This window comes from Wasmannia auropunctata, unplaced genomic scaffold, assembly GCF_000956235.1.
Source record: "Wasmannia auropunctata unplaced genomic scaffold, wasmannia.A_1.0 LD336076.1, whole genome shotgun sequence".
In the NCBI taxonomy this organism is placed as follows: domain Eukaryota; kingdom Metazoa; phylum Arthropoda; class Insecta; order Hymenoptera; family Formicidae; genus Wasmannia; species Wasmannia auropunctata.
In genome coordinates, this window is record NW_012026814.1 from 1,690,850 (window position 1) to 1,717,856 (window position 27,007).

Sequence of the window (27,007 nt, forward strand, 5' to 3'; positions counted from 1 at the left end):
GAGGAGAGAGAGAGAGAGAGATTGGAGTCATGTAGGATTTTGTGGAAATTTTTTTTCCTTGCATTTCTCTAAGAATGCACTACAATATTTTCTTAATTTTCTGTTGTAATTTTTTTATCGTTTAATTCTTTTACGCCTACACTCTGCTTCTTTATTTCTGTAACAATCTTACTATTAATAAATCGTATTCTAATCTACATTCGCATATGCGCGCGATAATCTTTGTTTATAAAAGCGATATAATTTCGAAACATCTTTATCTACACCAAATTCGTTGTTAACAACAACCTTTAGATAATTCTTGCCAGTTATCTCTTGAGCCCGATCCAAGCAAGCGAGCGTGAACAAACACGAATAAACAATTTGCTTCAGTCACGCTCATTGAACCAAATTCTTCATTCGTTTATTCACGCTCACTTGCTTTAGAGGAGTCAGAAAATTGCAATTCGATATCTACATGAGACTTTATAGATTTTTTTAAATTCTCATTTGAAATAATGTTATAAATATCGTGATATAGTATAGGGGTGTCATTAAACTTTGAAGTACGAGCAAGTAAATTAACTATAGTTTACCATGATTATATTCGCGAATGTGCAAAATATTCTTTTCTTCGAAAATCCATCTCAGTATTCGCGTCTCTGTCACATGCTCTGTCGCTTAGAATTAAGGATCGTCGTAAGACTCGTAAGCGTGGCCGCCGTCCCGTGCAAGCGGCGGTATTGCGGTATTACGCAAAGGCGCATAGGCAATGAAATGCAAACAATGCTTTCTTAAGAGTGAGTTAGAACCGAGCGCCGCGCACCGCGCGCGCGGAGATGCACCTCCTCGTCGATCGTAAACAATAATAACAATATTTGCGTCCGCGGCACACGTGAAAGACGCGCAGTTGTAGCTGTCCCTTTCGCCCCTCTGTATATACGTATGCATGCAGCGCGTCTGGTATCTGTATGTATGTGGGCACGCGAGCATACATTGCAGCAGCGTAATAACCCCGGCGGCGCGCACAGGCACTCTGGGTTTCGCGTTTATTCTATAATAATTACAATGTATGGCATCCGCGATTTGAAAATGAAGCCAGGTAGCGGGAGATTAGTTATTAATATAAAATTATCTCATTCGTAACGTACGAGACTCTTATTGTTTCGAAAACGGAACGATGGCTTTTAGCAGGTTAAATTAAACAAAAGCCGGGAAAGCCGCGCAGTACAAGTCCGGGTACCGCAGGAATAGCTTACAGCACTATGTATTTATTTGTATACGTTTCTTTGTGTGCGTGTGCATTCGTGTGTGTGTGCAATGTGAGTGCGCACGTCGGTGTGGACACGCACACAGCGCGCCGGTCCGCATTCCACGAGTGGAACAACCGGTACACTACGATTCAGCGGCTCTCATCCGCGACGACGGCGACGACGACGACGGCGACGACGATGACGACGACGATGGGCGCGCGCGACGTCGCCCGCCGACAGGAGCAGCGTTATGCAACGAACGAAGAAGTCAGTGGCCCGGCAAATTCGCGGAAGATGAGGTGGCCTTCCGGGTCTCTCTTACTTTTCTTTTCTTTCTTTCGCTCGTGCGCGCGCGCCCGCCGCGCGCCACGCCGCGCCGCCCCTCGCCGGTCGAAATCGAAAGTCGAGCACGAAAAAATCGAGCGGGCCGCTTCGACCCTGATGAACGGACTCTCCGCCGAAGAGTGCCCTGATGATAAAAGTGCAGGCTCCACGGTTCATTTCCGATATTACAACTCTATCTCCCCACGAATAAACGTATTCAAACGACCGAGCCTTTTTCCCTTGGTCGTATTTATCTCATAAATGTAATTCAATGTATAGTTATGTCAGACTTCGATAATTATTTCAGCGATGTTTGGAGAAGGTCAACGAATGGTACAGAGCCTGGTAAACGTGCATTTTTTTGCGAATAAGTGAATAAATGAAAGTTTGGAGTTCGTATATTGTCATGGTTAACAAAACATTTCATAATTATTATTTCTAACATATTAATTAATTTCGTTAAATATTCATATAATAAAAAAGGCATGAAGAGAAAACGAAATAGTAAAACCTAAACATAAAAAACGATATGCATTCCTTGATCTTTATCAAGTACATTCGCTTCGAGGGCAACCGTCTCTAACAGAAATTTTCGATAAAGTTGATAAAAATGCAGAATTATTTTTAATACCGTGCGCCAAGGAATTTGCTATTGAGAATCCCCTCTCGTATAGATAAAAAGAAACAATGAACACGCAGCCTTTGCACCGATTCTTCGGCGGGAGAGCTTTAATCGCTCTTGAAGCTCCGTCGCGGTGCGACGCATAACAACGACGGCTATTACAGAGGATAAAAGATTGTTTCCGGTAGGTACTCCGCGAATTAACGATACGCGATAGGGCAACGAAGTCACGAGCCGAGACAATTGCATTTATTGGCAATGCCGACGATAATGTAACGGTATCCGCTATCGCGCGAGGGGATGGGCGGCGAGGATGGGCGCAGCGGTGCAACCGTGCATTATGGCAAAAGCCAGAATGTTCGTGCGCGCACATCCCGTTTTCTTTCGGGGAACGGGATATATTCCGCGAATGCTGCTGCACGCGGCCGCATTTATCTCTTGGATGTTTCCGCGGAACACCGTGCGTAGCGAGATATCGCTCGCGCGAGTGATCACTATAGGAAATAACATGGTCGATAATCGCAATAATTCAATAAGCGCTGAAGCCGTTTTTAATTCCAATCTCTGAATTCTCTTTTTTTTCTCCGCTGCTGATGGATTTAATCAATTTTTATTGATAGCGACCGACGCCAAATTAAACAAAACTTTTACACATCTCTTTCTCGTGTAAAAATATCGATAACAATTTTTTGTGTCGCTCCATAGAACATAAACATGTATATGAAAATCAAATGTGTAAAATGTAATACTGTTCGTTACGGTTTGCAGAATATAATATAGATAACAATTTTTTTGTATTACTTCACAGAGCATATATGTAAGTATGAAAATCGAATGTATGAAATGCAACGCTGTTCCTTACGATCCGCAGAGTTGTGTTAAATCGTGTGTGATGTACAAGAAATTACGAATATCAAGTCTCCCCGAAGTATCGATATCGCACGACTCGCATTTGAGCATCGTTAGTTGACTATCTCATGAAAGTGTCTTTCGACACGCTCACAGCTGCTTTTCCTTTACCACGGTGTTAAAATCCGCAACGCTCATTCTCTCGTCCACTCGATCAATGCCGCGTGAAATCGAGATGGAGATCGCCGCCCGTATCGAACATCTCCGATACATCGCGATCTGCGGTTAGAACAAAATTGCGAAACGCTCGGCATATAAAACACGGATGAGAGCGAGATTATACGCGCAGGAAAGCCGGACGAAATGTGAGAACTGGTTGGACCACGTTCGACGAGCAATTTTCTCTGCACTGCAAAATAAAGATGTACAACAATATCTTTGTTTTCGATATAATTCTTGACTGTGTAAGAACATCAATTTATAAATGACATTAGAGCGAACTTTTTCTTCACAAACGTTCTAGGACGTTTAATCATGTTCTAAAAAGCTATTCAGAGAGATAAAATTAATTATTAGTGCTGGAGGTCCACGTTTAGCATAACAGCCAGCAATACTTATCGCTACAGTACGTACAAATGATGCAACAAAAAATTAGCCAGCGACTACTATCGAGTGCATCTAACCCACCCGGTTGATTTACGGCCGAGGGTGTCGCGTGGAAATTATCGTACGAAACTCTGGCGCGCGCGAGATGAGCCAAACGGAGGGGGAGGGGGGGAGGGATGAACGCGCTCGCGCGCGCCCGTCCTAATTCCCAATTCCGTGGGCCGCTCACTCGCCTCGCGGGGAAATTACTTCGGGGACACCCGGTGCATCTAAATTTCTGGCTTGCTGGCCGTGCTTCGGGCTAGGCCTGAACCTGAGTTTCTGATTTATGTAGGCCCCCGGGGGGGAGAGTCCAGTTGCCAGGTCTTCTCTCCTCGACACAGACGCGCCCGCCTGTGCATGCGGCCGTATATACGCCGGAGTATAACGCGGCGCACTCGGCCGCGCCTGTAAGCGTGTATGTGTGTACGCGCGCGCGCACGTATCTATCGTACATAGTATACGGTGCCCCGAGTGCATCCAAAGAGTACGTAGCCGCGTTTGAGATCGCGCGTGGGTGCGGATTTCTATGGTATATCCCTCCTGGCGCGGGATGGGATGCGCGCTCGCGAAAGTCGCGAGCGCACGACGGCCACTCGTTTGTCCGTCGTCGAGAGATTATGAAAACCGTTGCTGAGGCGTGTCGAAACGGCGGGACGCGCTGATGATTTCCCATCGAGTTTACCCCTCGACGTGCAGATATCGCGATACAACGGTAATGTTTAATTGTTGGAACGCCGCGCCGCGCCGCCTCGTTAGGAGATCTATACGAGGGAAGACGTGCTCGTAAAAGAAGTATATAGTGAAGCCGCGTATATGCATACGTAATCGGGGATCAAACAAGGGTCATAAATTCTAGAAAGTATATTAAGATTAAGATTATTGTAGAATTAATGTAGAAATCTTCGTCAGGCCGGCCTCTATATCCAGATGCTTCAATCGACAAAGCTTTAACCTGCATTTTATCTTTTAAACGTAAGTTATACGCAAGTTTTAATAAAATGAGAAAGCAAATAATTTTTATCGTCATAAAGAATATATACTGTTTCGAAACATCGGAATTCGAAAAAATTTGTGTGCTACAACATTCAAACATTTTAAATATTGTACAAGTTAAACAGATTGTCACATAAGAATGGCGTTTAGGCCGCGGCGTAATCGAAAAGAATTAAGCGATGTTATCTGTCTCGTTTTAAAGACGGCATGTACACGTAAGTACATAATGCACACGTTGCCACGAAAATACAAGACGTGATTATACTTATGCATCTTCACCCAGCAAATTGCAACGTGAAATTATAGGTACACGAAGTTTATACAATAAAGATTAATGCACGCGATACGAACTCTTGCAGTAACACCGAGGGAGCCTTACACTTAAGATAGCGTAAACGCGGTTTACTATATATACACTGCGGGATGCACTCGCAACTTGTGCATCGCGCAGGTGCATCGCCGCCGCGCTGAAAAAGTGGGCGGCTTAAACGGCGAAATTCACAGGCCAGTGAATAATTAAAGTTGCAATTGCGCTACGTCCCACTTTACGCTCCTAGTTTGCGTACGCTAGAAACAAGGCCGTTCGAGCCAAGTGTCCTGGCAAACGTTTGAATGCGGTATTTAATACTTAAATATTCAATTAAAAAACAACGTCGTTCGTCAGGCGTATATGTTTTTCTATGACGCAACTAATCGTCACAATAAGCATGGATTTTCCATTTTTTTATCAAATAATTAGCAACAAAATATATAAAAAGAATTCTTAAAGAAAACGTTTTATCTTAGAATATGTATTCAATTTTGCTATTACAAGTTGCGTTTCCAGTTACAAACCTATCTTTGATTTTAAAGAAACGCAAGTACCTGTATCTTTTTTCACAAGTTTTCACAAAAAAATTGTGTAAAAAATTAAATACCTAATTAAATACCTGATTAATTACCCGTAATCTCATCCGCTTTATTTGAATTTGCGTCACATAAATTATGCGGCTTTTACTGGCACGCATGCAGCGTCCAGATGTGCTGTGTATTTTTTAACCTTGATCTGCATTCCGCGTGAATTCTCCGCGCGCGCGTGATATGTAACAATTTTCACGTGGTAGATACATGCATATACAAACACACGAGCGTTCCTTGACAATTCACATACCGGTGTTAAAATCTCGCGTTAAATATTTGCCAAGTAAATGAAACCGCTGTATTACATCGTGTATTAAAAGCATTTAATTGGAGTAGCGTGAATTCTGATCGCGTGTATAAGCTTTGTAACAAGCATGAGGTTATTTCATTCGCTTGCTCTATACACGGAAAGAACAATTCTGTCGAAAGGTCTAAAAATTTTGCTGAAAGCAGATCTGAAAATAATTTTTTGCTGAATCATCGAAATAATTTGTTGGAATGATGGTTAAAACTGATAAGAATTGCTATAAAATGTTCTGATATTCTAGCAATAATTTCGCACAAAATTATTTTGATTATTGAACAAAAATTATTTTCAGATTTGGATTCAGCAAAATTGTTCTTTCCGTGTATGATTTCAATTCGTAGTGTTCGCAAATCACGGGGGCACGAAGAGATCGTAATTACATTTTTTTATGTTGTACACAGTGCATCGAGAGAATTAAAAGAATTTAAATTCCCATTGAAGGGAGAAAAAGACAAAGTCCAGGCAAAAGTTTCAATGATTCAAATCGAAAGTGAAATAATTAATTAATTCAAAATTAAATTAAATTCAGTAACACGAAAGATTAACACTTGACAGATGTAATATTTGACGGGATATAGTACTTTAGAGAGAGATGGGCCGTGCTGAAACGTGAAGTTGCACGTCATTTTTAAAATTTTTATTTTTTTGATATTAAAAATGCAGAACATTTTTTAATGTTTATCGGGAACAATAGAATTATGGAAAGTGTTACTGGAACTATTACTGTTTTTTAAAAATTAATATAATGTGCTAACTTCATAGACACTCGACTATAGTATGATCGCTATTGAAATAAATCTTGCTTCTTGCGACGGAAAGAATTTAGTAATTAATATGGGTACAAGGTGGTTTGTTCTGAAAAGGCAGAATCTAGTATCTGAATCCGTGAATGCTACGCAGTCCATACTGGCGTATACGTTCACTATTCTGGGGTCTCTCTAGGAGACACATTTATGCGCGGATACGCGGCCGTTCGTTTCGTGTGCTCCACACGAGAGAGAAATTCTGTGTGCCTTCTGGATATAAGTCTTTCTCTCTCTCTCTCTCTCTCTCTCTCTCTTTCTCTCATTCTCTGTGTGCTTCTCTCTTCCTGCACCTCGGTTCCTCGTAGCCAACCGGATTAACCTAGTCTGATGTAGAGTCCCTTGATACGCGAAATGCGGAACGTGGAAACCGGCACACGGGATTCCGCGCATTGCGCTTAAAATTCCGACTATTCAGCCGCGGATAACGTAAATTGCTCGTCGATAGCCGGCGGCTCGAAAATTCCTGCCGATCCTGCCGAGAGTACGAAGAGATCTCGCGTGATTACGGACGTAGGTATTAAAATCCGCAACGGATAGCCGAGGATTTCGAAAGAATCGAGTTGAAAAGTAGAAACGGATAGTCAATACAAGATATTCCGCACTTGTGGAAAATAGATATTAGCGATATTCGTTTTACGAAATTTGGAGTTAATCCTCTCACCGTGTCGAAGCAACAATCAATCCCTTAATCAATCTTACGTTCGTTCTCTTCCTAAATAAAATTCGAGTTACTCACACATCTCTGCGATTATATCGCAATTACGTGAATTCACACGCACGTTTCACGATCATCAAAGAAGTTTCAGAGAATTATCTGGGCTATTTAAATTTAATACGTTTGCGGCGCGAGAATCCTTCGCAAGGCGAAAAGTCGATTCTTCGGGCAATGAATCATCAGTATTTGCGACGTACGAAGAGAGACACGCGTGCACGCCGGACGTTACTTCGTCAAATTCATCGGAATATCATCGTTCTCATCGTTATGGTCGCGGCACGTTAATCGATCTTCGTGCGCGGACGAGTAGAGAGAAACACGGGTCCGTAATGTTATCGAAAGCCACTATCTAAGAACCTGTCAATTGCCGCAAAGTAGCGTGCACACGCGAGCATATTCGAATTCCGACGTGCGCATAAAGAGCCAATCATTAGGGACGATTAAAGGGTGGAGGTTCGCATCGCCTCCTCGAATCGTCCGAGACAGGTGATTGCGGAAAAAAGTCTTGCGGGCGAGACGAACTTATACACTTGCGTCTGAAATAATGAAGTGCTAGGCAAGAGCACTCCGTTCTCTCTTGCGTAAAGAGAGGCAAGGCGATTAATTCAGACGTAACAAAAAGCGACAAGAGTACAAGAGTCAGTCATTTCAATTACAAAATATGAAAAAAGTCTCTAACGAGCGATCGAAATTGATTAATTAAAAATTGATTGATTAAAAGATGTTTGAATTTTTCGCTACGCTTACGAAAAATTTGATAAAAATTTTAGAATATAACTTTATGTCAAACGCAATTTTTGTGTCCTTATATATTTTTGGCCATTTTGTCACTTGTTTTATCAGTCTCGTAAAATTTTTGTTATGTTGCGTTCAGTGGAAAAATTAATAGCCTATGCCCTATGCCTTATATGCCCTATGCCTTCCTCTCCTTTTCCTGACCCTTCGTCGTCTCGCGTCAGATCGGTGATGTAACGTCCAGCCAAAGTTGCTCGATCAGAACTGCTTCGGTACGCGGTAGCAACGAATACATCGAGCACGCCGAGAGATACGTCCGTTCGCACGCCGATCAAAGTGATCGAGGGAGAGAGGGGGGGGGGGGAGAAGCCGTCGAAAAAAAATTCGGCGTTTCGCGCGATGCGGCGCGGACAACGAGGAAGCGATGCGGACTCGCGTATCGAATTGAAACGTTACGGAAAACGATGGCGTACCGTTGAGAGGCCGGCGAGAGTAGCTATCGCAGGTGAGCTAGCGGGAGAGAAGGTTAACACCCTCTCCTTAGCCGGGCCCTATAAACAGCGTCTCTTTAACTCAAGTTAGGCCCGAGAGAGACTGGCACAAGAGAGTTCAAAGCGCGCGGGGAAGAGGTTCGGTTCCCGGCTGATGCAGGAGACCCCCTCGATCGAGGGCGTTCCACGTGGCTTAGCTCTCCTACGGCTTTTGCAGCGATTCGCGTGCACGTCTGCAATTCGTGAGGATTTCCATCTGGGGATCGCGGGAGGAAGACGCGCGAAGGGGAAAGATGAGGAGTTCGCTGGCTCGATTTTTAATTCGTCTGAATTTTTCGCGTCTTGTGCAAAGCGATCGGTCCATTGTGGTATTCGGAAAATCAGCGCGTCCATTCTCTACGCAAATTCGAATGTTATAAACATCGATTTTCTGTGACACATTTAAAAAATTGACTTCAGATACGAACGTTCGAAGAGAAAGACTTGACTATCGAATTTCTTTCATTCAGCTGAAATCCTATTGCTCTGTACGTTCAATAATCAATAAATAATTATGATTTTGCGAATTTATTAGTTTTCTGATCGACAGATCGCTACGAATCGAACAAGTTACAGCCGATCGTGGAAAAACGAAGACAGCATTTACGATGGTAGAACGCCAGTATTCATAATGCCTAACCGCCGAACTCAAGTATAAGCGAGTAACAACTGCCGGTACAAGTACTAATTACACAGAGAACGTTACGACAATGTAATGCTTTAGAAAGTATCGTCGAAGTGCGCTCCGATAAGTCACGATGAGATGCGATAAAAGCGAAACGCTGTTAAAAGCGTACTGTCATTCATTCACGAAGCTTTTAAAACTTGCAAAAGTGAGGAGCGACAAATGGCGAAGGTTGAAATTTTGCAGAATATAAATATCGTCGATCGAAAGTTAATACACATAATTTTTTATTTCATTGCGAATTCGTTGATTTTTCGTCTCGTAAAATTTCCGTTTCCCTGGCTCGTAAAGACTTTAATTTCTCGACTTTTGAAATCGTGAAACACATGCGACTTCCCTATTTCTCAGATGACTGGACGTTTCGATGAAATATCGCGGACTTAACAGGAAGTACATGAAAAAAAAAAGATTATCTGTCCAAATGGCAAGAGTCAGTCATTTTTTCTTCAGCGATTCTCTGACGAGAGAGTATCGTGACAGCGAGAAAATTGGCTGCTCCGATTCTCTGGCTCGTAAAGACTTTAATTTCCCGACTTTTGAAATCGTAAAACACATGCGACTTCCCTATCTCTCAGATGACTGGACACTTCGATGAAATATCGCGGACTTAACAGGAAATACATGAAAAAAAGATTATCTGTCCAAATGGCAAGAGTCAGTCATTTTTTCTTCAGCGATTATCTAATGGAAGAGTATCGTCGACGGCGAGAAAATTGGCTGCTCCTCGGTGAAATTTAATGCTTCTAGCACTTCATTGACCGGATTTTAGATAAAATTCGAAAATTTGCATACCACCCGTCTGTCTCTCGTTATAGGAAACGTCGAGCAAGAACAGAGACCAAAGTCGTGGGAAACTCTCCAAGCGAGCATCGAGTATGGGAATAGGAGGTATTGGTTATAATTCTATACCGTGGTTCGGTTAAGTACCTTCCGATTAAAGTCGGCGGCCACGTGAAAGTATACAGTTATGGTTGCAGGGGCGTCCATATTCGTACACTAGCATAGGCTTAGCTCCGGCTAAGAGGAGACTGTCGGAATTGAAAATGCGGTATCTTCTCGAAATTGAAGCGGAACATTTCTGTATACCGAATCAAAGTAAAATATAATATATACAGCACTAAGTTGGAAGCAGAGTTCGCAAAGATCTATAAAAAAAAATCTAAGAAATATAAAATTTATTTTTAAAAAGAGATATATTTTTAAAACTACAAAGAAATAAATTTTAGTATCATTCAAGCAATTATCATTAAGAAAATATTATATGGAACCTTAACCGCGTCCTCTTCGTTTTTCGAAAACTTAAGCAATGTAAATACTAAATACATTCCCTAAGTTTTTCCGCTAGTTTCCAAATATCGTGATGTTCAATGCACCTCAACTGCTTTTGCAGATGCGCTTGCAATCTTCGCGAAACGCATCCAACTCGTTGCAAGAACGGCAGCTCTGCCCGAGCGCGTTTTCGCCGAAACTATAAGGAGGCGGATAATGACGTTCCCGGAACATCTCGAATCCTCGCGGCGTAGGTACAGCAGCGGGCGTGATTTACGCTCGCGCGAGTATTATAACGGCCGGCGCGTCTCTCCCGGGCGAGTTCGAATTACAATTACCGGCCCGTTTCGGACGGGATAAAGCGGCGCGTTTGCACGTAACACGTCATCGAGGATCGATGCACGAGACAATAATGGACGTCTACACCGCGCGCCGTCCCGTCCTTTCGCCGTTTTCGCGCGGCGCACAGCGTGTGTTTACCGCAACACAATGTGCAGATTTGTAACGATCACGGCGGCTTCCACGCGATCGCGAGGAGTACCTGCCGATCTTTTCTAGGCGGTACACACAAGAATCTCTCGTCGCAAAATTTATGCATAACGGTACAACTGCATCAGCCGTTTGTGAAACTGCAGAGTATAGAGAACGTGTGTGGAGTGTCATTTATTTCGCGCATCATTATTTAGGCGCCAGTAGACAATGTACGGGAAAGAATTAAGGACACATATAAAATGTTTCGAGTGATCATCTCAAAGTTCGATATCGCGTATTCGCGCTCAAAAAGTGAGACTCCTCCGTCTTCGAAAAGATAGATAATTCAAATCATACGGTTTATCTCTCGTCTCCCAAAATTCGCTTCCTATAGCGCGAGCGTTATCATTCACTTTTCTCAAACAAGTTTCGAAACAGTTTCTTTTCCGAAATTTAACGTGGGAAGTTTCGACGACAAAGGATGTTCATTTTGAGATACGAGGCAACGTATATCGGAAATCGAAGAGGAACAGTCACGAGCGCTTTCTTCCCAGCATCTTACGGACTTGAGAGCCGCTGCTCGCATGAGTTTCATTAATCTGACCGCGCCTGGAGCCTCGTCTTGTATCGCGTCTACGTGTGCACCGTCTCGCACGTTTCGCCGTGCACGTGTATGCGCCTGTGTGTATATGTGTACGTGTGCGCTCTTGGTTACACGACTACGAGCGCGCGCGCGCGCGAGCGAGCTAGCAACCCGGTTCATTACCGTCCCCGGTGTACAAGAGCGCGCACGTATATGCAAGAGCCCCGTGTGCACGTGGACCGACTCTATGTGCGCACGAAATAAAAACGCGAGGCAGGTAGAGGTGTGCTCGAATAAAAAAAAAAAAAAAGACGCGGACGTACAGGGTGATCGGAAAGTAATAGCCGGCGATTTGTCCGGGCGAGGAGAGGGACCCGGTGGATACATACGTGAGCTCGCGCAAATCATCGGGAGGACCATTTTATATTGCCATATTCGAGAGAAGTCCGCTGCTCGCCGCTCGGTCGGAGACGCACGCGCCTCTCTTATCTCGACGTTTGTTTATAAAAATTTTTCACGGACCTCGCGAATCGCGCATCGCCCGTTAATCAGGCTTAAAGCTTTTTTTTCCGTTACGCTTCCTGACGACGAGCGCAGCAGTGCGCGGCAAAAGATAAATCAAGGAATCGATAATTATCAACTTTCCGGCCGACTAAGTGTTCCTGAGGTTCCCCGAACCGGTTTGGCATACATTCATGAGAACAATCGTAAATCAATTTGAAAGATTGAACTTTTGACAAACGCCTCCGGGTGGCCAGCGGGGTTAGGTCAACATTGAATCACGCGGGAAATAATGACAATTTGTAAATGACCATCGGTTGACGGCTCTGAACATTTTATTTTTCATATGTAACGCACACGGTCTGCCTTCCGATATCATTCGTTTACCCTGTCACATTAATTATCGTTAGAATTCAGTGTCTCAAGATAAATCATTCCTTCTATAAACTTGACCAGCTTTTTAATTTTTCAAGAAACTCTGCAACTTGTTAGCACATGAAAGTAGAATGTCCAAGGAAATAAATCCTATATCCTATTTTTATCCTATAATAGTAATATCCTATATCCTATTTTTATCTCACCAATTAAAAAAAAATACACAACGCAAGAGCATGCATTATCCAATCAAATCCAATAATAAATCCGAAAATTGAAAAAATTAAATTAAACTCAAACTTTTTTTCTCAAAGAAACGAGAGTCCACTAAATCAAGTAATGATAATATCGATGAAGAACTATGGCAAATAAATAAATAAACTGTATCATTCAATCTCCGTCATCCAATTTCAAGTTGACTTTAGGCATAAATTCACCTCCATTAATCCAAGCTCCACGTCCGAAATCGAACGATACAAGTTTATAATCGTCGGATTGCCGACGCTAATCTTCGCAGTGATGGGTATCATTTGTTAATGTCGATCACGGCAGCGAGCGCGTTTGTCGGGCCGATGAATAAAACAATAAACATGTTTGCCATATCGCGCCGTTATTAGGTTCTTAAAACTCCGCTAAATAAATCACATGTAATTAGCGTTTGAATCTTTAACCGTATTTCTCTTTTTCTAACCCGTACATTGGCGTATAGCCAAGTGTATCAGTGAATTAAAACCGAACAATGCACCCCGCAACGTAATGAAGAGTGCACAACGAGAAAGGTTCCAATTTTCGTAATCGAGTTAGATTTACAATGTTGAATAAGGTCAGCGCGAGACGCGAAGGTTAATTAAACGCATCCCGGATTCTGACGTTCGTTTCAACGCTGATCCATTCTCATTCTCATATCCCCAGGAATTTCTCCGATCAGAAATTCCGATGATCCTAACTATCGTTGCTTTCCCATTGCCGTGGTGCTTTCTCGGCGAAGGTGCGAGGGGGACGCGGGACGGGGGTGGAAATGGAGAACCGCGTGGAGAGAGGCGCACACCCACCGGGGTTCAAGTACCGCCGCCGCGTCTGGCGGCGTCTTTTATTTATAGAATGGCGGAGTGTAAAACTGAAAAAAGGCAACGTGGGATTAATCAACGACATTCTTAATACCCGCCGCGGGCGATGACGGAAGTTTTCAGGATTGCTATAACGCGCCGCTGCCGCGGCCGCAGCACGGTTTCATGCGGTGCGCGCGCGGCCGTATCGGAAGAAATCTTCGCAATCTCGTGCGCACCGCCGAGCGAATAAATTCGCCGACGGGCCGGGAGATAAGGTGATTTAACTTTATTAATTAAAGAGTATCGGCCGAGAATCCCGTTTATCTCGAAATCAAAAAATCTTCATTTCTCTCATTTCTTTACGAGAGGAAAATCATTCATTTCTAAACGTCAAAATTATTTCAGCTTGAATTGTATTAGGAAACAGGTGTAATTTCTCAAATAAATTTTGTAATATTCAAAGTATCTTTATCTTCTTTTACTAAAATTGAAAAAAAGATAGTAATTCTTCGTCAAATATATAGTAATATCGAAAATTATAGAAATTCATTGAAACCTACTATAACAGACGGATACTTTTAAAATTCAGTTGAAAATATATTTAATTCCTAAAGCGAAAATAGTCTTCTTCTATATCCGCGAATAAGCTTGATGTAGACATGACATTAAGCATCCATCTTTACAACATACTTAGGCCGTCGTAGCGAAATTAATAGCGAATCACAAACGGCAAAGTAAACGCAGCGGGCAGCTCCGAGGGAAAAAAAAAAGGCTAATCGCGGAAGTGCATCGCGAACCGTACGATCGATCCGATCGGCGCTAATTAACTGTCAAATTAACGCGAGTTATCGTCCCCTCGAGGGGGCCGCGAGAGGAAAGGGACCGTAGCTCCGATCGTACGCTATCGCGTTTGTGTTCACCGTCAAGATTTATTACGAGCGTGCGATGCCCTCTGTATTTTTTTTTGTTATTAAGTCTCTTTAATCACCGCTCTATGACGATTAAGGAGACACAAAAATTCAATTAAACACACGCAGTTAAAAATATGAAATAGCGAAAATGCACGGCCTATAGGTTTGTATTCTGGAAAGAGATTAATGCGCAAACTGCATCTTGTATTATAGTCGGATCTGCATGAGATATGGCAAATAATTTGCGGCCGTATTTATCTGCGTTATCTGTGTAAATAGTAAATAAAAAAAGGCGCGCATTAGCCTTTTAAAGAAGTTTAAAACGGAAATTGCGCCACGCGGAGCTGCTTATGACGTAGAAAGGAGTGGTTACCTTGATACACCAACATGAACGATAGATATTGTAAAAGTGTCAACCGCAATACTATTTTTTTTATGCAACATCCGCAGCGATCGTATAACATTCGAATCACCGTGCAGCGCGTTCGTTCACTGCAGCGCGAATTTATGCAATATTCTTGCATTTAATTCACCGTGTGAGAGAAAGAGTGTAACGCGAGATCACTAAGCCAATATACACATTTTTACGTTAATATAACTGCAGATCGCATTAAATTCGTTTAAAAATGCGAATAAAAATAGAAGCCTCATTTGACAGTAAATGCGAAATAATTTCGAAGATTCAATTTACAGCTTAAGCTATATGAACGGAATATTTATCATCGTAATTAAAAAATAAATAAATTTGCAATTTAAAAGTCGACCGGGAGCTTCCTCAGCATCGCGTACCATTGATTTACATTATTGCAATATAATTTATATTTTTGCACATTTGGTATACCGTTCTATAAATCTCTCTCTGCCGATTGTGTTACGCAAAAACACAATGATCAATCATTCTTATTAGAATTTATTTCTACTAAAAAAGAAAATTTACTTATACGAAAGACAATTTGACAGACACAAAATAACGCAGTATCTATAAAAAAAAGGCAAAGAAATGTTGATTACAGAGGAGAGAAGTGTCCCATACGTGGTCTTAAGACAAATGACCACGCAATTGTAAAATTCTACGTCGCAATGCAACGGGATTGGCCTGTACGTCGTCCGTCGCTGATTCTAATGACGCTAATATTTTTTTTTCCTCTAATCATTCGCCCGGAGAAGCGTTCATTATTTCGCAATTCCTTGGTCCTTAAGCACCGGCGTGTACTTAAGTTGCGCACAATTATTGGCACGATACCGTTCACGTCGGATGCACCTTCTCGCGAGGCAAAAAGCGCACGGCGGCGCGTACTCGGCAAACGCGCGTAGAGAGAAAGACGCTATTCTTTAGACTTTACGCTCGACGTGATCGTAATCGTGGAGATCGTGAAAACTAATTCCGGCTGAATACCGGATGAATCAGGATTATACGGCGGTCAAAAGTGCAGTGGATGAGTTCTATCTTTTACGTCTATAAACGATGTAAAATACATCTGTCTTCAGAATGTGTAAATCACATTTCTCACGTGTTTCTCTTACAACCTATACGATCGCAATTAATCTGAAAGTTTAATTATTTTGTTTACTTATTTGTTTAATTATTTTGTATACAGCAATAAAAATCCGTGAAGTGTATTAAAAGCATTCGAAGTATCTCGATTTCTTGAATTTCTTGAAATATTATTCCAATGCTCAACTAGATTATATTATCTATAAGCGCTCTTGTATGCGGGATATCCCGACAATTTTTCAAGAGGATATCTCGAAAATTCCAAAGGCGTCGACACCCGACACCCCCGGGAATGGCATCGGACGCTGCGATAAAAAGTTTTACCTCTCTCAACTCTTCTTCGTCCCGAGTTCTCGCGTGCTCGGATGTAACTCGGTGCAACAGGTTCGCGGCAAGGATTGACTGCCGATTGATCGCGATTCCCACGAATGCAGTCGCTGTCGGTGAAACCGCGGCCGCGCGCGGGAAGAGCCGGAATCCGTCGGCGGATGCCGCGAATGTAATCGGCCGGCGCGGAAATTGTCGGTTCCACGATGTTGCGCGCGCGAATTAAGCCGCGGCGGCGCTCGCTGAAAATGATTAATAAATACGACTTCGGGGACTGTCGATCGGGGCACCGCCGTTGTGTGCGTGCGTCCGTGCGTGCGCGCGTATGTGTGTGTGTGTGTGCGCGCGTAAGCGGGCCCCGGTATTTTGTCAGAGACGTGCACTTATCCCATCATGCACGCCGCCCTTTCGTTTCTACCTTTTTCCCTTCGGTTTCCTCGCGCGCTCTATCGTATCCACCTACCCGCTCCTCCCCCTTGCCATACACACACGCGGGCGCACCGTGCACACACGTGCACACGCACGCACATGCGTTTTAAGTACACGCAAAAGCTGTGTTTATCATTCCACGGCAGCCTTCCCGACTTCCTCCCCTCCCTTCTTGCCCATTATCCGCTCGTCCGATGATTCTACCTTATTACCTGCAATGTAACGTGCGTCTACGGGGCGAGGGTGCAGTCATTGACAAAAAAAAAAAAAAAACGTTGAGGAATTAAGGCAACGCGCGCGAGCAATTTTTCCATGACTTTGAGAATTGTTTAGGCAGGAAAGTTCGCGTCGCGCGACATCGCGACGTGATAGGAATAAATATTTCAGGCTCTTCTCCTTAATTCAATGACGACTAATTAATCCCTCGTAAAGAAAGATCTGTCAAGTGTAACGTCCCGGGGGAAAAAAAAGCCGATTTCAACAGATTAAAATGTTTCGCGGAGCGTTAGACGTCTATTAATCAAAGGTGCAGCGCTTTTCTGTAAGCGGTTGATCAAGCATATGGCTTCCTATAAATTTCACGCAGCGAAAAAGGACTGGCTCGAGAGAGTTGAATCATCATATACGCATATACACGCGTGCGTTCGCGATACCTCCGGCCGGATGATTATAATAAATTCGATCGCAGCGTGTGAGCGGCGAGAGACGCGAGAGATGCTGCCATAGACGCAGCGGCACAGACGTACGTTACACTACGAACCGCAACCGACATGCAGTGGGTCAATTCGATTCCGCCTTTAATGACTGCTCGAGTGATGGGAGGGAGGGGAAGAAACGGGGGAGGGGAGGGGGAGAGGGAAGCCTTTTAATAACCCTTTCCCTTGAACCCCGCTCGATCGGAGGTTCGAAAGTCGCGGCAAGGTTAAGTACTTGCACTCCGCTGCTCGTCGGAGTGCCCTTTCTTCCGGTTTCGTACGGGACAGCGCGGATCGCCGTTGATTACGATAATTAACTCTTCTTTCCTCGTCGACAAATTTATTCGCGACGCATCTCCCGAATTTTTAGGAGGGAGGCAGCTGCGCGAGGGAGCTCGAGCTCTCGAGAAATCTCGAAAAGCAATGAAGTCCAATAAATTTATCAAAGATGCAAAAGTAATGTTATATAACTGATGCTAAACTCAAATAACTTTTTCACTTTTAAGCGCCATTTTAAAGCACCTGTTATATTCCCTAACTAGCAAAGCTTAAGATATAAGGAAGTCGTACAAAAACAATTTAAGCGATAACTCCGCGTGTACAAAGTTAGTATTATATAAAAAAAAAACAACAAAAATCTAAATTCTCGCGGTGCGCACGAAGATTTACGAGACCGGACGAGGGTAATGAAGTTTTCCCTTTGTTTCCTCTCCTCTGGCCGCGAAGGGGAAGAAAGGAAAAAGGGGCACGAAAGGGACTGCGTGAAAGGATGGCCACTGGATAATTTCATGTCGACGAACGTACTGCATATGCAAGTGCCATTGCAGTGTCACGACACGAGGACTGGCTAGCGTTTGCCATTGTGTATGTACGTCGGCACGTACACTATCCTCGAAAAGTTTCCCGACGTACATACGATAAAAGCTCATATGTTGAGGGAGTTACATATATATTCGGAAAAAACTGGCGGCGAATACGAAGCACGTAAATATATACCTATATACACGCACGTAAAAGAAATACGTATAAAGTGACTCAAAGGGCTTTTTTCACTCGTAAAATTTCTTGTTATTGCTGCTGGGAATCTTTCTGCCCTCGCTGCCGCCGACGTCTGAAAACTTTTCGGCGGTAGTATACGAGCCGAAAGTACGCGTGTATCTCTAAGTTGACGATACGGTCCGCTTCTTATTTATTTTTATTTTTTTTTATTTCGTTATTTGTACGCGCCGCGAGTTTCTTTGTCGTGCGAGCGTATACGCGTGATTTACGATTAGGACGAACATTTCGCAAGCAAAGTTACGGAAGCGCGATATCTTCGATGCTAAAGTATATAAAGCGATAAAATATAGAATGAATTTTTTTTTGTCAACTCGATCGTCTCCGCGCGATTGCACAACGCATCGTAAAAGACTTTGACTTTTAAATCGCGCTCGGAATTAATTGCCATTTCGCGGGGGCAAAAAATCGAATTTAATAATTTTATTGTTTAATACGAACATGAGATTGTCGAGTTAAAAATAAATCTCGGTGTTTTACTTAAAAAAAAAAAGAACTTTTACGAATTAAACAGAATTCGAACGCGATCGATATTCTAAATTAATTTAAGGAACAAAAGAATCTGCATTATTTTTAAATATATATTTGTTACATTTTTAACGCAAAATGATTAAAATATATGACAATTAAAGAGATTCTCACAATTTAAATTTTATAAATTTCAAAAGATGTCCGAACGATGATAGCCGCATTTAGAAAGAAACTGCGACTGTTTGAACAAAAGCCTATAAGATTCAGACAAATTTATTCAAATTATTTCATCGTATGCTGCAGCTCAGATTTCTTAATTTTTCTTACATATTTAGGCAATCGCTGTTACCTTAAAACATCAATAATTTCTAACTTTTTGTAATATAATATTGCCGCACATATAATACACATTTAATTCTTCAGAACATAAAAATCTAAATCCAAGCTGCTTATCGCTATACAACGTTGCACATACGTTATCTTTTTGCGATAATGTAAAACATATTTTCTGGTATCTCAAATCGCTTCGGAGACGCTCGCTCGTTATGCTTTCCACGAAATCGAATCGACGAGCAAACTCCCCCTCGGTCGTGCTCTGGCAAAAACGCGCGTCCTATAATAAAAGCAGTTCTTTCTCTTCCCATATAAACCCGTCATTACTTCCCCAACACCGACTCATTTTCGACATCATTGTGATTCCGTTGCATATTCAGATACGCGAGCGAGCGAGACCGCGAGATGTTATTCGTGCTTAAACGCCGTAAAAACGTGGCTATCGAGAAAAATACCGCGATCGATCGATCGCAAAATTACGGCGCTATCAATATATATTTAAACCGTTCTCAAATTAAATTTATATAAAAGCGGAACGAGAGTTTGCTCGACTTGCGTTCCGTTCTCTTGCCTCGCATCTTTTATTTTATTTATTTTTTTTTTTTTAATGGACTACTTATTTTAAAGACATTAAAAAAAAAATTATATATATATAGAGCATTGCGATAAAACATAAAATAGAAATTAAAAGTTTGCTAGAAATTTACATGCGATAAAAACTTCTAAATAAAAAAATAACAGCGAACAATCGTATGATGTTATTATTTGGAAATAGAGCGGTCAAACGAACGTTGAAAGAAACGAAAGAATGAGCACAGCTGAAATCAACACAATTCTGGGCCTCGATTATGAAACGATATGACAATATTAACAATAAGAAATGAATCACTTGAATGTACATTTGGCGCAGCCTACTTGCATTTCGCTTGACAATACACCAAGATACAATCTACACGATCTTTTCTAATGTAAATCTCGCGAGTCTTCAATCGTCGACGACAAATTCTCATTCGGTTTCCCTGGCAGCTCTGCTACACGCCGCGAACTACACGCTGGTACGTGTTCGGATGAAATCTCCGACGGCGTAAAGCAAGTGCCCGAAAGCAACAGCCGAGCCAAGATTCGAGACGCGAGGCGAGAGAATTACGGGCGCGCGCAGGACGAAGAAAGGAGATGAAACGAGATTAAAAAAAAAAAAAACAAAAGCGTACTCACCAAAGCGAAGTCGTGCGCTCGAAACGTCAGATCCCCAAGGTTCCGTAGAGCCCGAACTCCTCGGCGTGGAGCGTGGAGTGGAGTGGCGTGGGCTCGGAGTGGCGAGGACGGGGCGCGCGGGAGGGAGGACAGAAGGAGGGCCGATGCACCCGCGCGAGAGGCGGCGGGCTGCTGTAAAATGCAAGTTACGCAACACGCAACTGGTGGTGCACACGCGACGCGGCCGCGATCGAAGGCAAAAACGTCAGAGAGTGTCGCGACGGACGTCACACCGGCGCGGCGTGTCGTGATCGCTGTGTCGTTTGTCTGCGAGTGTACGATTATCGAACGTACCGCGACGGGAAAAGAGAGACGAACACGCGGATCCTGAGCGCGCGAAGGGGGGGGGGAGAGAGAACGCGAGAAAGGATGACAGATCGGAGCGAGCGTGCGAGAGAGAAAGAAAGCTCTCGTGTTTTCGTAAGAGAGAGAGAGGAGAAATAGACGGAGCGAAACAGCGCGACGAGAGATACGCGCGCGAGGCGTGATCGTGCTTAGGGGCGTCACTCACGAAGCACCGCTTTCACGCGCCGCCGAGAGAGTAGGGCGCTCTCCGCTGATAGCCGCGCAAAAATCGGCAAAATCCACAAACCCGGCGTAGCAACGCTCGCTCGCTCGCTCGCCCGCTGCACTGTCCGCTGCGCGCACTGCCCGAGCGCGTTTACGTTCACTCCGTCGTTTGCACCGCTCTTGGAGTTTCGCGTTCGCGCGACTTCGGCCGCGCTCGGGCTCGCCCGAGCGAATCCGCGGTGGACTGGATCGTCGCCCGGCGGCGCGGCGAAGTAAGCGGCATAGTGCTGCCATCTCGCGCCGGTCGCGCAGACTTATTTGCAATACTTACGGTCGGTAAGTGTAGTCGATAACTTATCAACGGAAACTGGTTGGTAAGTTATCGACTATGCAACACCCGCGGCACATACGACAAATCCCTTATCTCCGTCCGACTTGTCACGAACATTCGAAGTCACACTCGGTTACTCACTGTAATCTAATAAACGTCACGCGATCCGCGCCCGCGTGTCCTTTCACGCTCTGATTTGGCAAAAGTGCAACTTCCTCTTATCGTTGTAAAACGTATACAAGAAGCAAATCTTGTTGAATCGAACACACGTGAGTTGGCTTAATTTCGATGTCGTCATTTATTTATCCCGATATCGCACTCCGGAAGATTTTTTTCGATCCCTACGGATTAATCTTGCGCCAACGGTCAGCCTGTTCGCGTATCTAAGCGTTTGCCGAGATAGGTAACCTCTCTTTTCGACACGTTCACAACGCTTCCCTCCTATCGTCCGATCCACTCGCGGTAACGTGAACCGAGGCGTTCGCGCGACGAACGTGACTCGCGGATCGCATTTCGACTGGCTACGAAAATATCGGGCCCTAAAGCGTTGAAATCACCATGCGACTCGGTGATCTCGCCGAGCGAGCTTTCGGATTTTTGGCGTTCAAGTCACTGATCGGTCGTGATCGCGCGCGAGTCCCCGCGCGGCGACGACGCGGCCGCGCCACCGGTACGGATAAACCGGGACCATCGAAATTGCCGAGATAGGAGATGTGCGGAACAACAATTCCCTCGAACAATCTAATCGTGGAACGGTCGATCATCAACGGTTTATTATTTTGAGAATCAATATATAAACGTTACACGAGCACGTGAATGATCTCGTAAAAGATAATCGAATACAGTAATCATTATAATGAACACACAGCTATAGTAGATCTCTATCTCTCTTTCTCTCTCTTCTCCTCATTTTATTCATGTTAAATATAGAAAGTGTAACAAAATGTGACCAAAAAAGAGCAAACGATAAAGACAGTTAGAGCAGCGACGATGATAAGATAAGAAGTCCAAAGCGGATTACTGATCGCCCCGCGATATATCTACTCTAACTTCCATTCAAGAAAGTAGGTCGGTAAACTCAGAGCAAAATGACGTGAGAGTCATTAGCGCTGATCACGAGGGGAACATTACGGGTCCCACACACGTGTCCCACACGCAATAAAACTCGCGGCGGTCATTGTAAAAGCCCGACAAAGTGAGTCATCGCGGGAACCGAGAGCTAATGCGATTTCAAGCTCGACCTTAAAACATTTCCTCGTTCACCTAGGCTTGCATATTGCGTTTATTTTCTGCGAACGTGGATTCTTCCCGTCTACACGTATAGTTTATACGTTGATTATAAAATTGTAGGCTTTTTTTTTGCAGAATCATCAAAAGTGACTTCGACGAAATACGTCTGATTAACGTATATAGTCGGCAATTAACTTGTCAAGTAATGATATATTTCGTTAATGCGGCCACAGAATTATCAATGTTTTGTCGTCCGATGGAAAAAGAGATTAGATTAGCAAGAGCGTATGTTACACTTTTAACATTGTACCTTCAACAAGCGATTCTGTCGGCTGAAAGTGAGTTTGGTCAAATTCTTATCAATAATCGACGATCGCTAATTCATCAACGGCAAAATTATTGTTTATAGCAACATTTCTAGCATTTCTGTGTAATAACGTAATTCCTAACGTCGTTCCCGTTTATTCGACTTTTCTTTTCATGCGTTTAATAATAAAAAGTTTTATCCACGTCAATAAAACACCATAAATACCGCTTGATAGATTAATCGCCGATTAAGTTAATTGGCGAAATTTACGTGATTTATCGAAATCACTCTGAATTAAATCGGAACTTCGATAGCTCCGAAGTCGCCCGTATTTTGCACGCATGAAAAAACAAGATCGAACTAACTGATAAGAATCTATTGTATACTCACCAATGGTGCCTGTTTTCTTCAAAGAAGCTATATATTTTGCACTCGGTTCGAAAATGTTTTTACAGAGATATAACGGCGATAATGAATTTTAAAGTTTTACTGCGGCGTGCTTTTATTATTTATCCCTTTCCATCGATCATTTACATTAAGCGCGTGATATCCCATTTATGCTTGCCACGATGAAGTTTTTTATTTATTCTTATCATTAATAAACACGTCTGAGCCCATATCTGACAATTCCACGTACGCTTTACACTTAATGCTTACTTGATTGTTGCCAACAGTGCATCAATCATCTCTCTCGTAAGTCGGAGATGCAAGAAATATAATTTCAGCGAGAATCGAGAATGAAGCAAGAGAGTTATATTTTTTGAAAAATTCGGAAAAATTATATATGCCTAATTTTTCAAAAAATATAACTTTCGGCATATATATTTCCTAAAAATTCGGCATATACATTTTCTCTCGTTATAATAACTATAACGAGAGGAAATATATATGACGAATTTTTTAAAAAATATAACTTTCTTGCTGAAATTATATTTCTTATTGCATCTCGTTCGACTTACGAAAGAGATGATTGATGCACTGTTGGCATTGAACTATAATATAGTTTAATTAACCAATGTGAAAAATCAAGGAAATTTATCATGAAAATTAATTTTTTTCAGACTATCCGTAGAAAACATAAGGAGTTTTTCTAAATCTGCGGAAAATGAAAAACGGATACGAGGATTTAGGATTCAGTCGACGAACTTCTCAATTATCAAAAACCATGAAAAATGAGGAAGAAAAGAAACAGCGAGGGGGAAAGAAACAACGAGAATCTATGGGGCTCTTCGTAATTTCGTCGCGAGAGTGCATCGTCGCGCCATCGGACGTCACGTGACCGTACTATCAACCGCCACCGCCGCGACTTCACCCCCCTTGGAGCTCCGCCGGGCTCGTCGCTCGCTGAGCTCGCTCGCCGGCACGTCTCAGCTCTCGGCCGCGTAAGCCGCGTTCCGTTCGACACGGCTCGGCTCAGCTCAGCTCGGCGGAGCTTGAGGCGCATCGAAGATGGCGACCGGAGGGTAGGGTCGGGCCGGAGACGCGCACCGCAAGGCAACCTCTCGTCCCCTCCCCTCCCCGGTGAAGACGGCGTGGAGTATCGGGGCGAGCCGCCCGCTCGGGTCGAGTCCGGTGAGTAGGCAGGCCGCGTTACGCGAAGAGTCGTTTCGAGGTGTAATCACACGTGTGCGGCCTCGCACCTGTCGACGGCGTCGACGGCGCGGCGGTGGCGGCGGGTAACTAACCATCGGCGGCGGGCGGCGCGCGATCGACGAAATCCTCGCGCGATCCCCGGTCGTGGCTTTTGGTAAGTTCAATGCGCACAGATCCGTGTCACGGCGAGAAACGGGAGCGACGCGCGCGCGCGTGTGTGTATGTGTGTGTGAGTGCCGCACGCGACGTGACGTGACGTGACGTGCGTGCGTGCGTGCGTGCGTGCGTACATGTGCGTCGCACACGCTTCAAAAGCCTAATCTATAATACGGGCGAGGAGGAAGACCGGAGGAGGTCATTCGCGTTTACCGAATCGCGAGCTACGCCGAGGAGCAGGGGAGGAAAACGCCGAAGATCGAGAACGAAGTAATGAGAATTGAAGGGCCGAGGGACTTTTCCCGACGATGTTCGTGAAACACTTGTTTACGGCTCTGTTTTTCCTCCTTTATCCTGTGATTACCTTGCGATACAGTTTGCTGAGTAGAATCAACATTGTGAGCAACATTCCTTAATTGCTGTGAAAAAACTTGAGAATCTAACTAATTACTTTGCTATCTGTTTGTAAACTAAATAGCCTGTTTGTAAACTAAATTCTACGATAAATAAGTGTATCTGATATATCATAAATATCCTATTCAATTAACTCTAAAACTACCAGAGCGATCAAAATAATTGATTTGTAATTTTTTCCAAGTTTATAGCATTCTTTTAGATTTCCCTGATTTTTGATTGCAACGCATAGATACAATTGAATTGATCAGTTATGCCTTTCTTTTTTAAGAGATATATACATTAAATAGAAATGTTAAACAGAAAATATACATTGATCATCGTCTGTAGCTTTAACAAACTTTCGCGGGGAGTCTTAACGTCTTCTCGCGTTGCATCTCGAGCGCGAGGCGATTCTGTTAACGAAGCATCGCCGGCGCTTTATATTTCTCGTTAGCCGTGCCTCTGCTCCTCAGGTTGCTCCACTTTTCGCCCGCAAGCACACCACACGCCGCCGTCGCACGCCGTGACAGCCGACGGTGACAAAAATTGATCGGCGCGGTTAGCAGATCGGGTCACGTGAAGTACCGCGCGCGAGCTTTCAATCGCGCGATGTAAATGCCCTCCGCGATCAATGCCTTCGGCGTGCATGTGCTCGTGTACAAGGTGTCCCGCCGTCAATCGTGTGAAATTTTAATGGACCTTTAACGCGTTCGCACGCTCCGCTTCCCCGCGGTGGAAACTTTGGATAGAAGTCCGCCTTCGAGACGCGCTCTTAGGTCTGAATAATTTCATAGAATGCGAGAAAAAAGTCGGATTAGGTTTTAAAATAAAACGAACAAGAAACAATTAGTATATGTTTCAGCATAATGTAATATTATATCACTTAAAGTTTAATTAGTTCTTTATTAGGCGATCATGATTAAAATATTAAAAACTGCAATATTCGTCATAATTTTTTAAGCTTCAAAAATAAAATGAACAAGAAATAATTATTATATTTCGCGGCGCGTAACGTAAAATTGCATTACTTAAAGTAATTAGTTCTTTATTAGGCGTTTGTGAGCATTATTAAAATATTAAGACCGTATTCGTCACAATTTTTAAAACAATAATTTTGATGTTAATTAAAAATTCACTCGTGAAAAGAAATTTTATATCTTTTGTTATGTTTATAGTACTAATTTAGAAATTAGAAAGTTTCGTAATAATGATAACTAATCAGATATGCATCTGGGTCGTAAATGTCTTAATGCTTACCTCGCCATAACATCTCTCCGTTTATTATCTAACATCCGTAAATACAAATGAGACTGGTATTATCGATGGGCTTCCGCAATTTAATGCCGAATAAAGCTGATTGGAATTAGCAAAGAATTGCCTCCGGTGTCTCTAATTTCTTTCAGATCTGGTGGCGGGTTCCTCCAGTTTTCCGCTAAATCAGGATTCCGCCGAGGCGCGCAGTGGCTAAAACATACTAACCCATACACACGCACACGCAAATTCGCTCGTCCTTCATTTGTGTCGGTACCTAAATAAGCGATTAACACGCGCGTAACGCAACTCGTTCGCTCGTCAACGATCTAGTCAGAGGGATAGAGGAAAAAGAAGAAAAAAAGAAAAGGAAGAAGAGAAATGAATCGGCGAAGGAGGAAACCGTGACGCTCCGATCGAGATAAGGGTCGACACATCGCGAGAAACCGTAGCCAAGCCAAAGTGTGTAAATATAGAAACAAGATAACTAGGCTGATTCAGAGGGATCTCTCGACGCGGTCATCCTCCCCGTGATGATATCGTACCAAAGAAAAAAAAATTTCGACACCAAGTTCCTTCGTATATTCCAACGAAATCGACAGTGTTCGGAATTGCAGTAACGAAATGCAGAAGCGAGATTGAATTTCAGAAAAATCTCGATCGTCAAG

The 27,007-nt window shown here is 43.3% G+C and overlaps 1 protein-coding gene and 1 long non-coding RNA gene across 3 annotated transcripts in view; one reads left to right on the plus strand and one right to left on the minus strand.

The window, feature by feature from the left end:
* The window catches only part of LOC105449222 (protein N-terminal asparagine amidohydrolase), a 50,393-nt gene extending 29,120 nt beyond the window's left edge, over nucleotides 1-21,273 (minus strand). For both annotated transcript variants that reach the window (XM_011688244.1, XM_011688243.1), the window contains exon 1: nucleotides 20,527-21,273. The gene's annotated coding sequence lies outside the window, so the exon portion shown is untranslated. The remainder of the gene's footprint in view (nucleotides 1-20,526) is intronic.
* A 3,092-nt stretch (nucleotides 21,274-24,365) lies between these two features.
* Nucleotides 24,366-26,695, plus strand: LOC105449223. Its single transcript, XR_974314.1, has 2 exons — nucleotides 24,366-24,515; nucleotides 26,492-26,695. It is a non-coding gene; the product is annotated as an uncharacterized LOC105449223 (long non-coding RNA).
* Nucleotides 26,696-27,007: the final 312 nt, after the last annotated feature.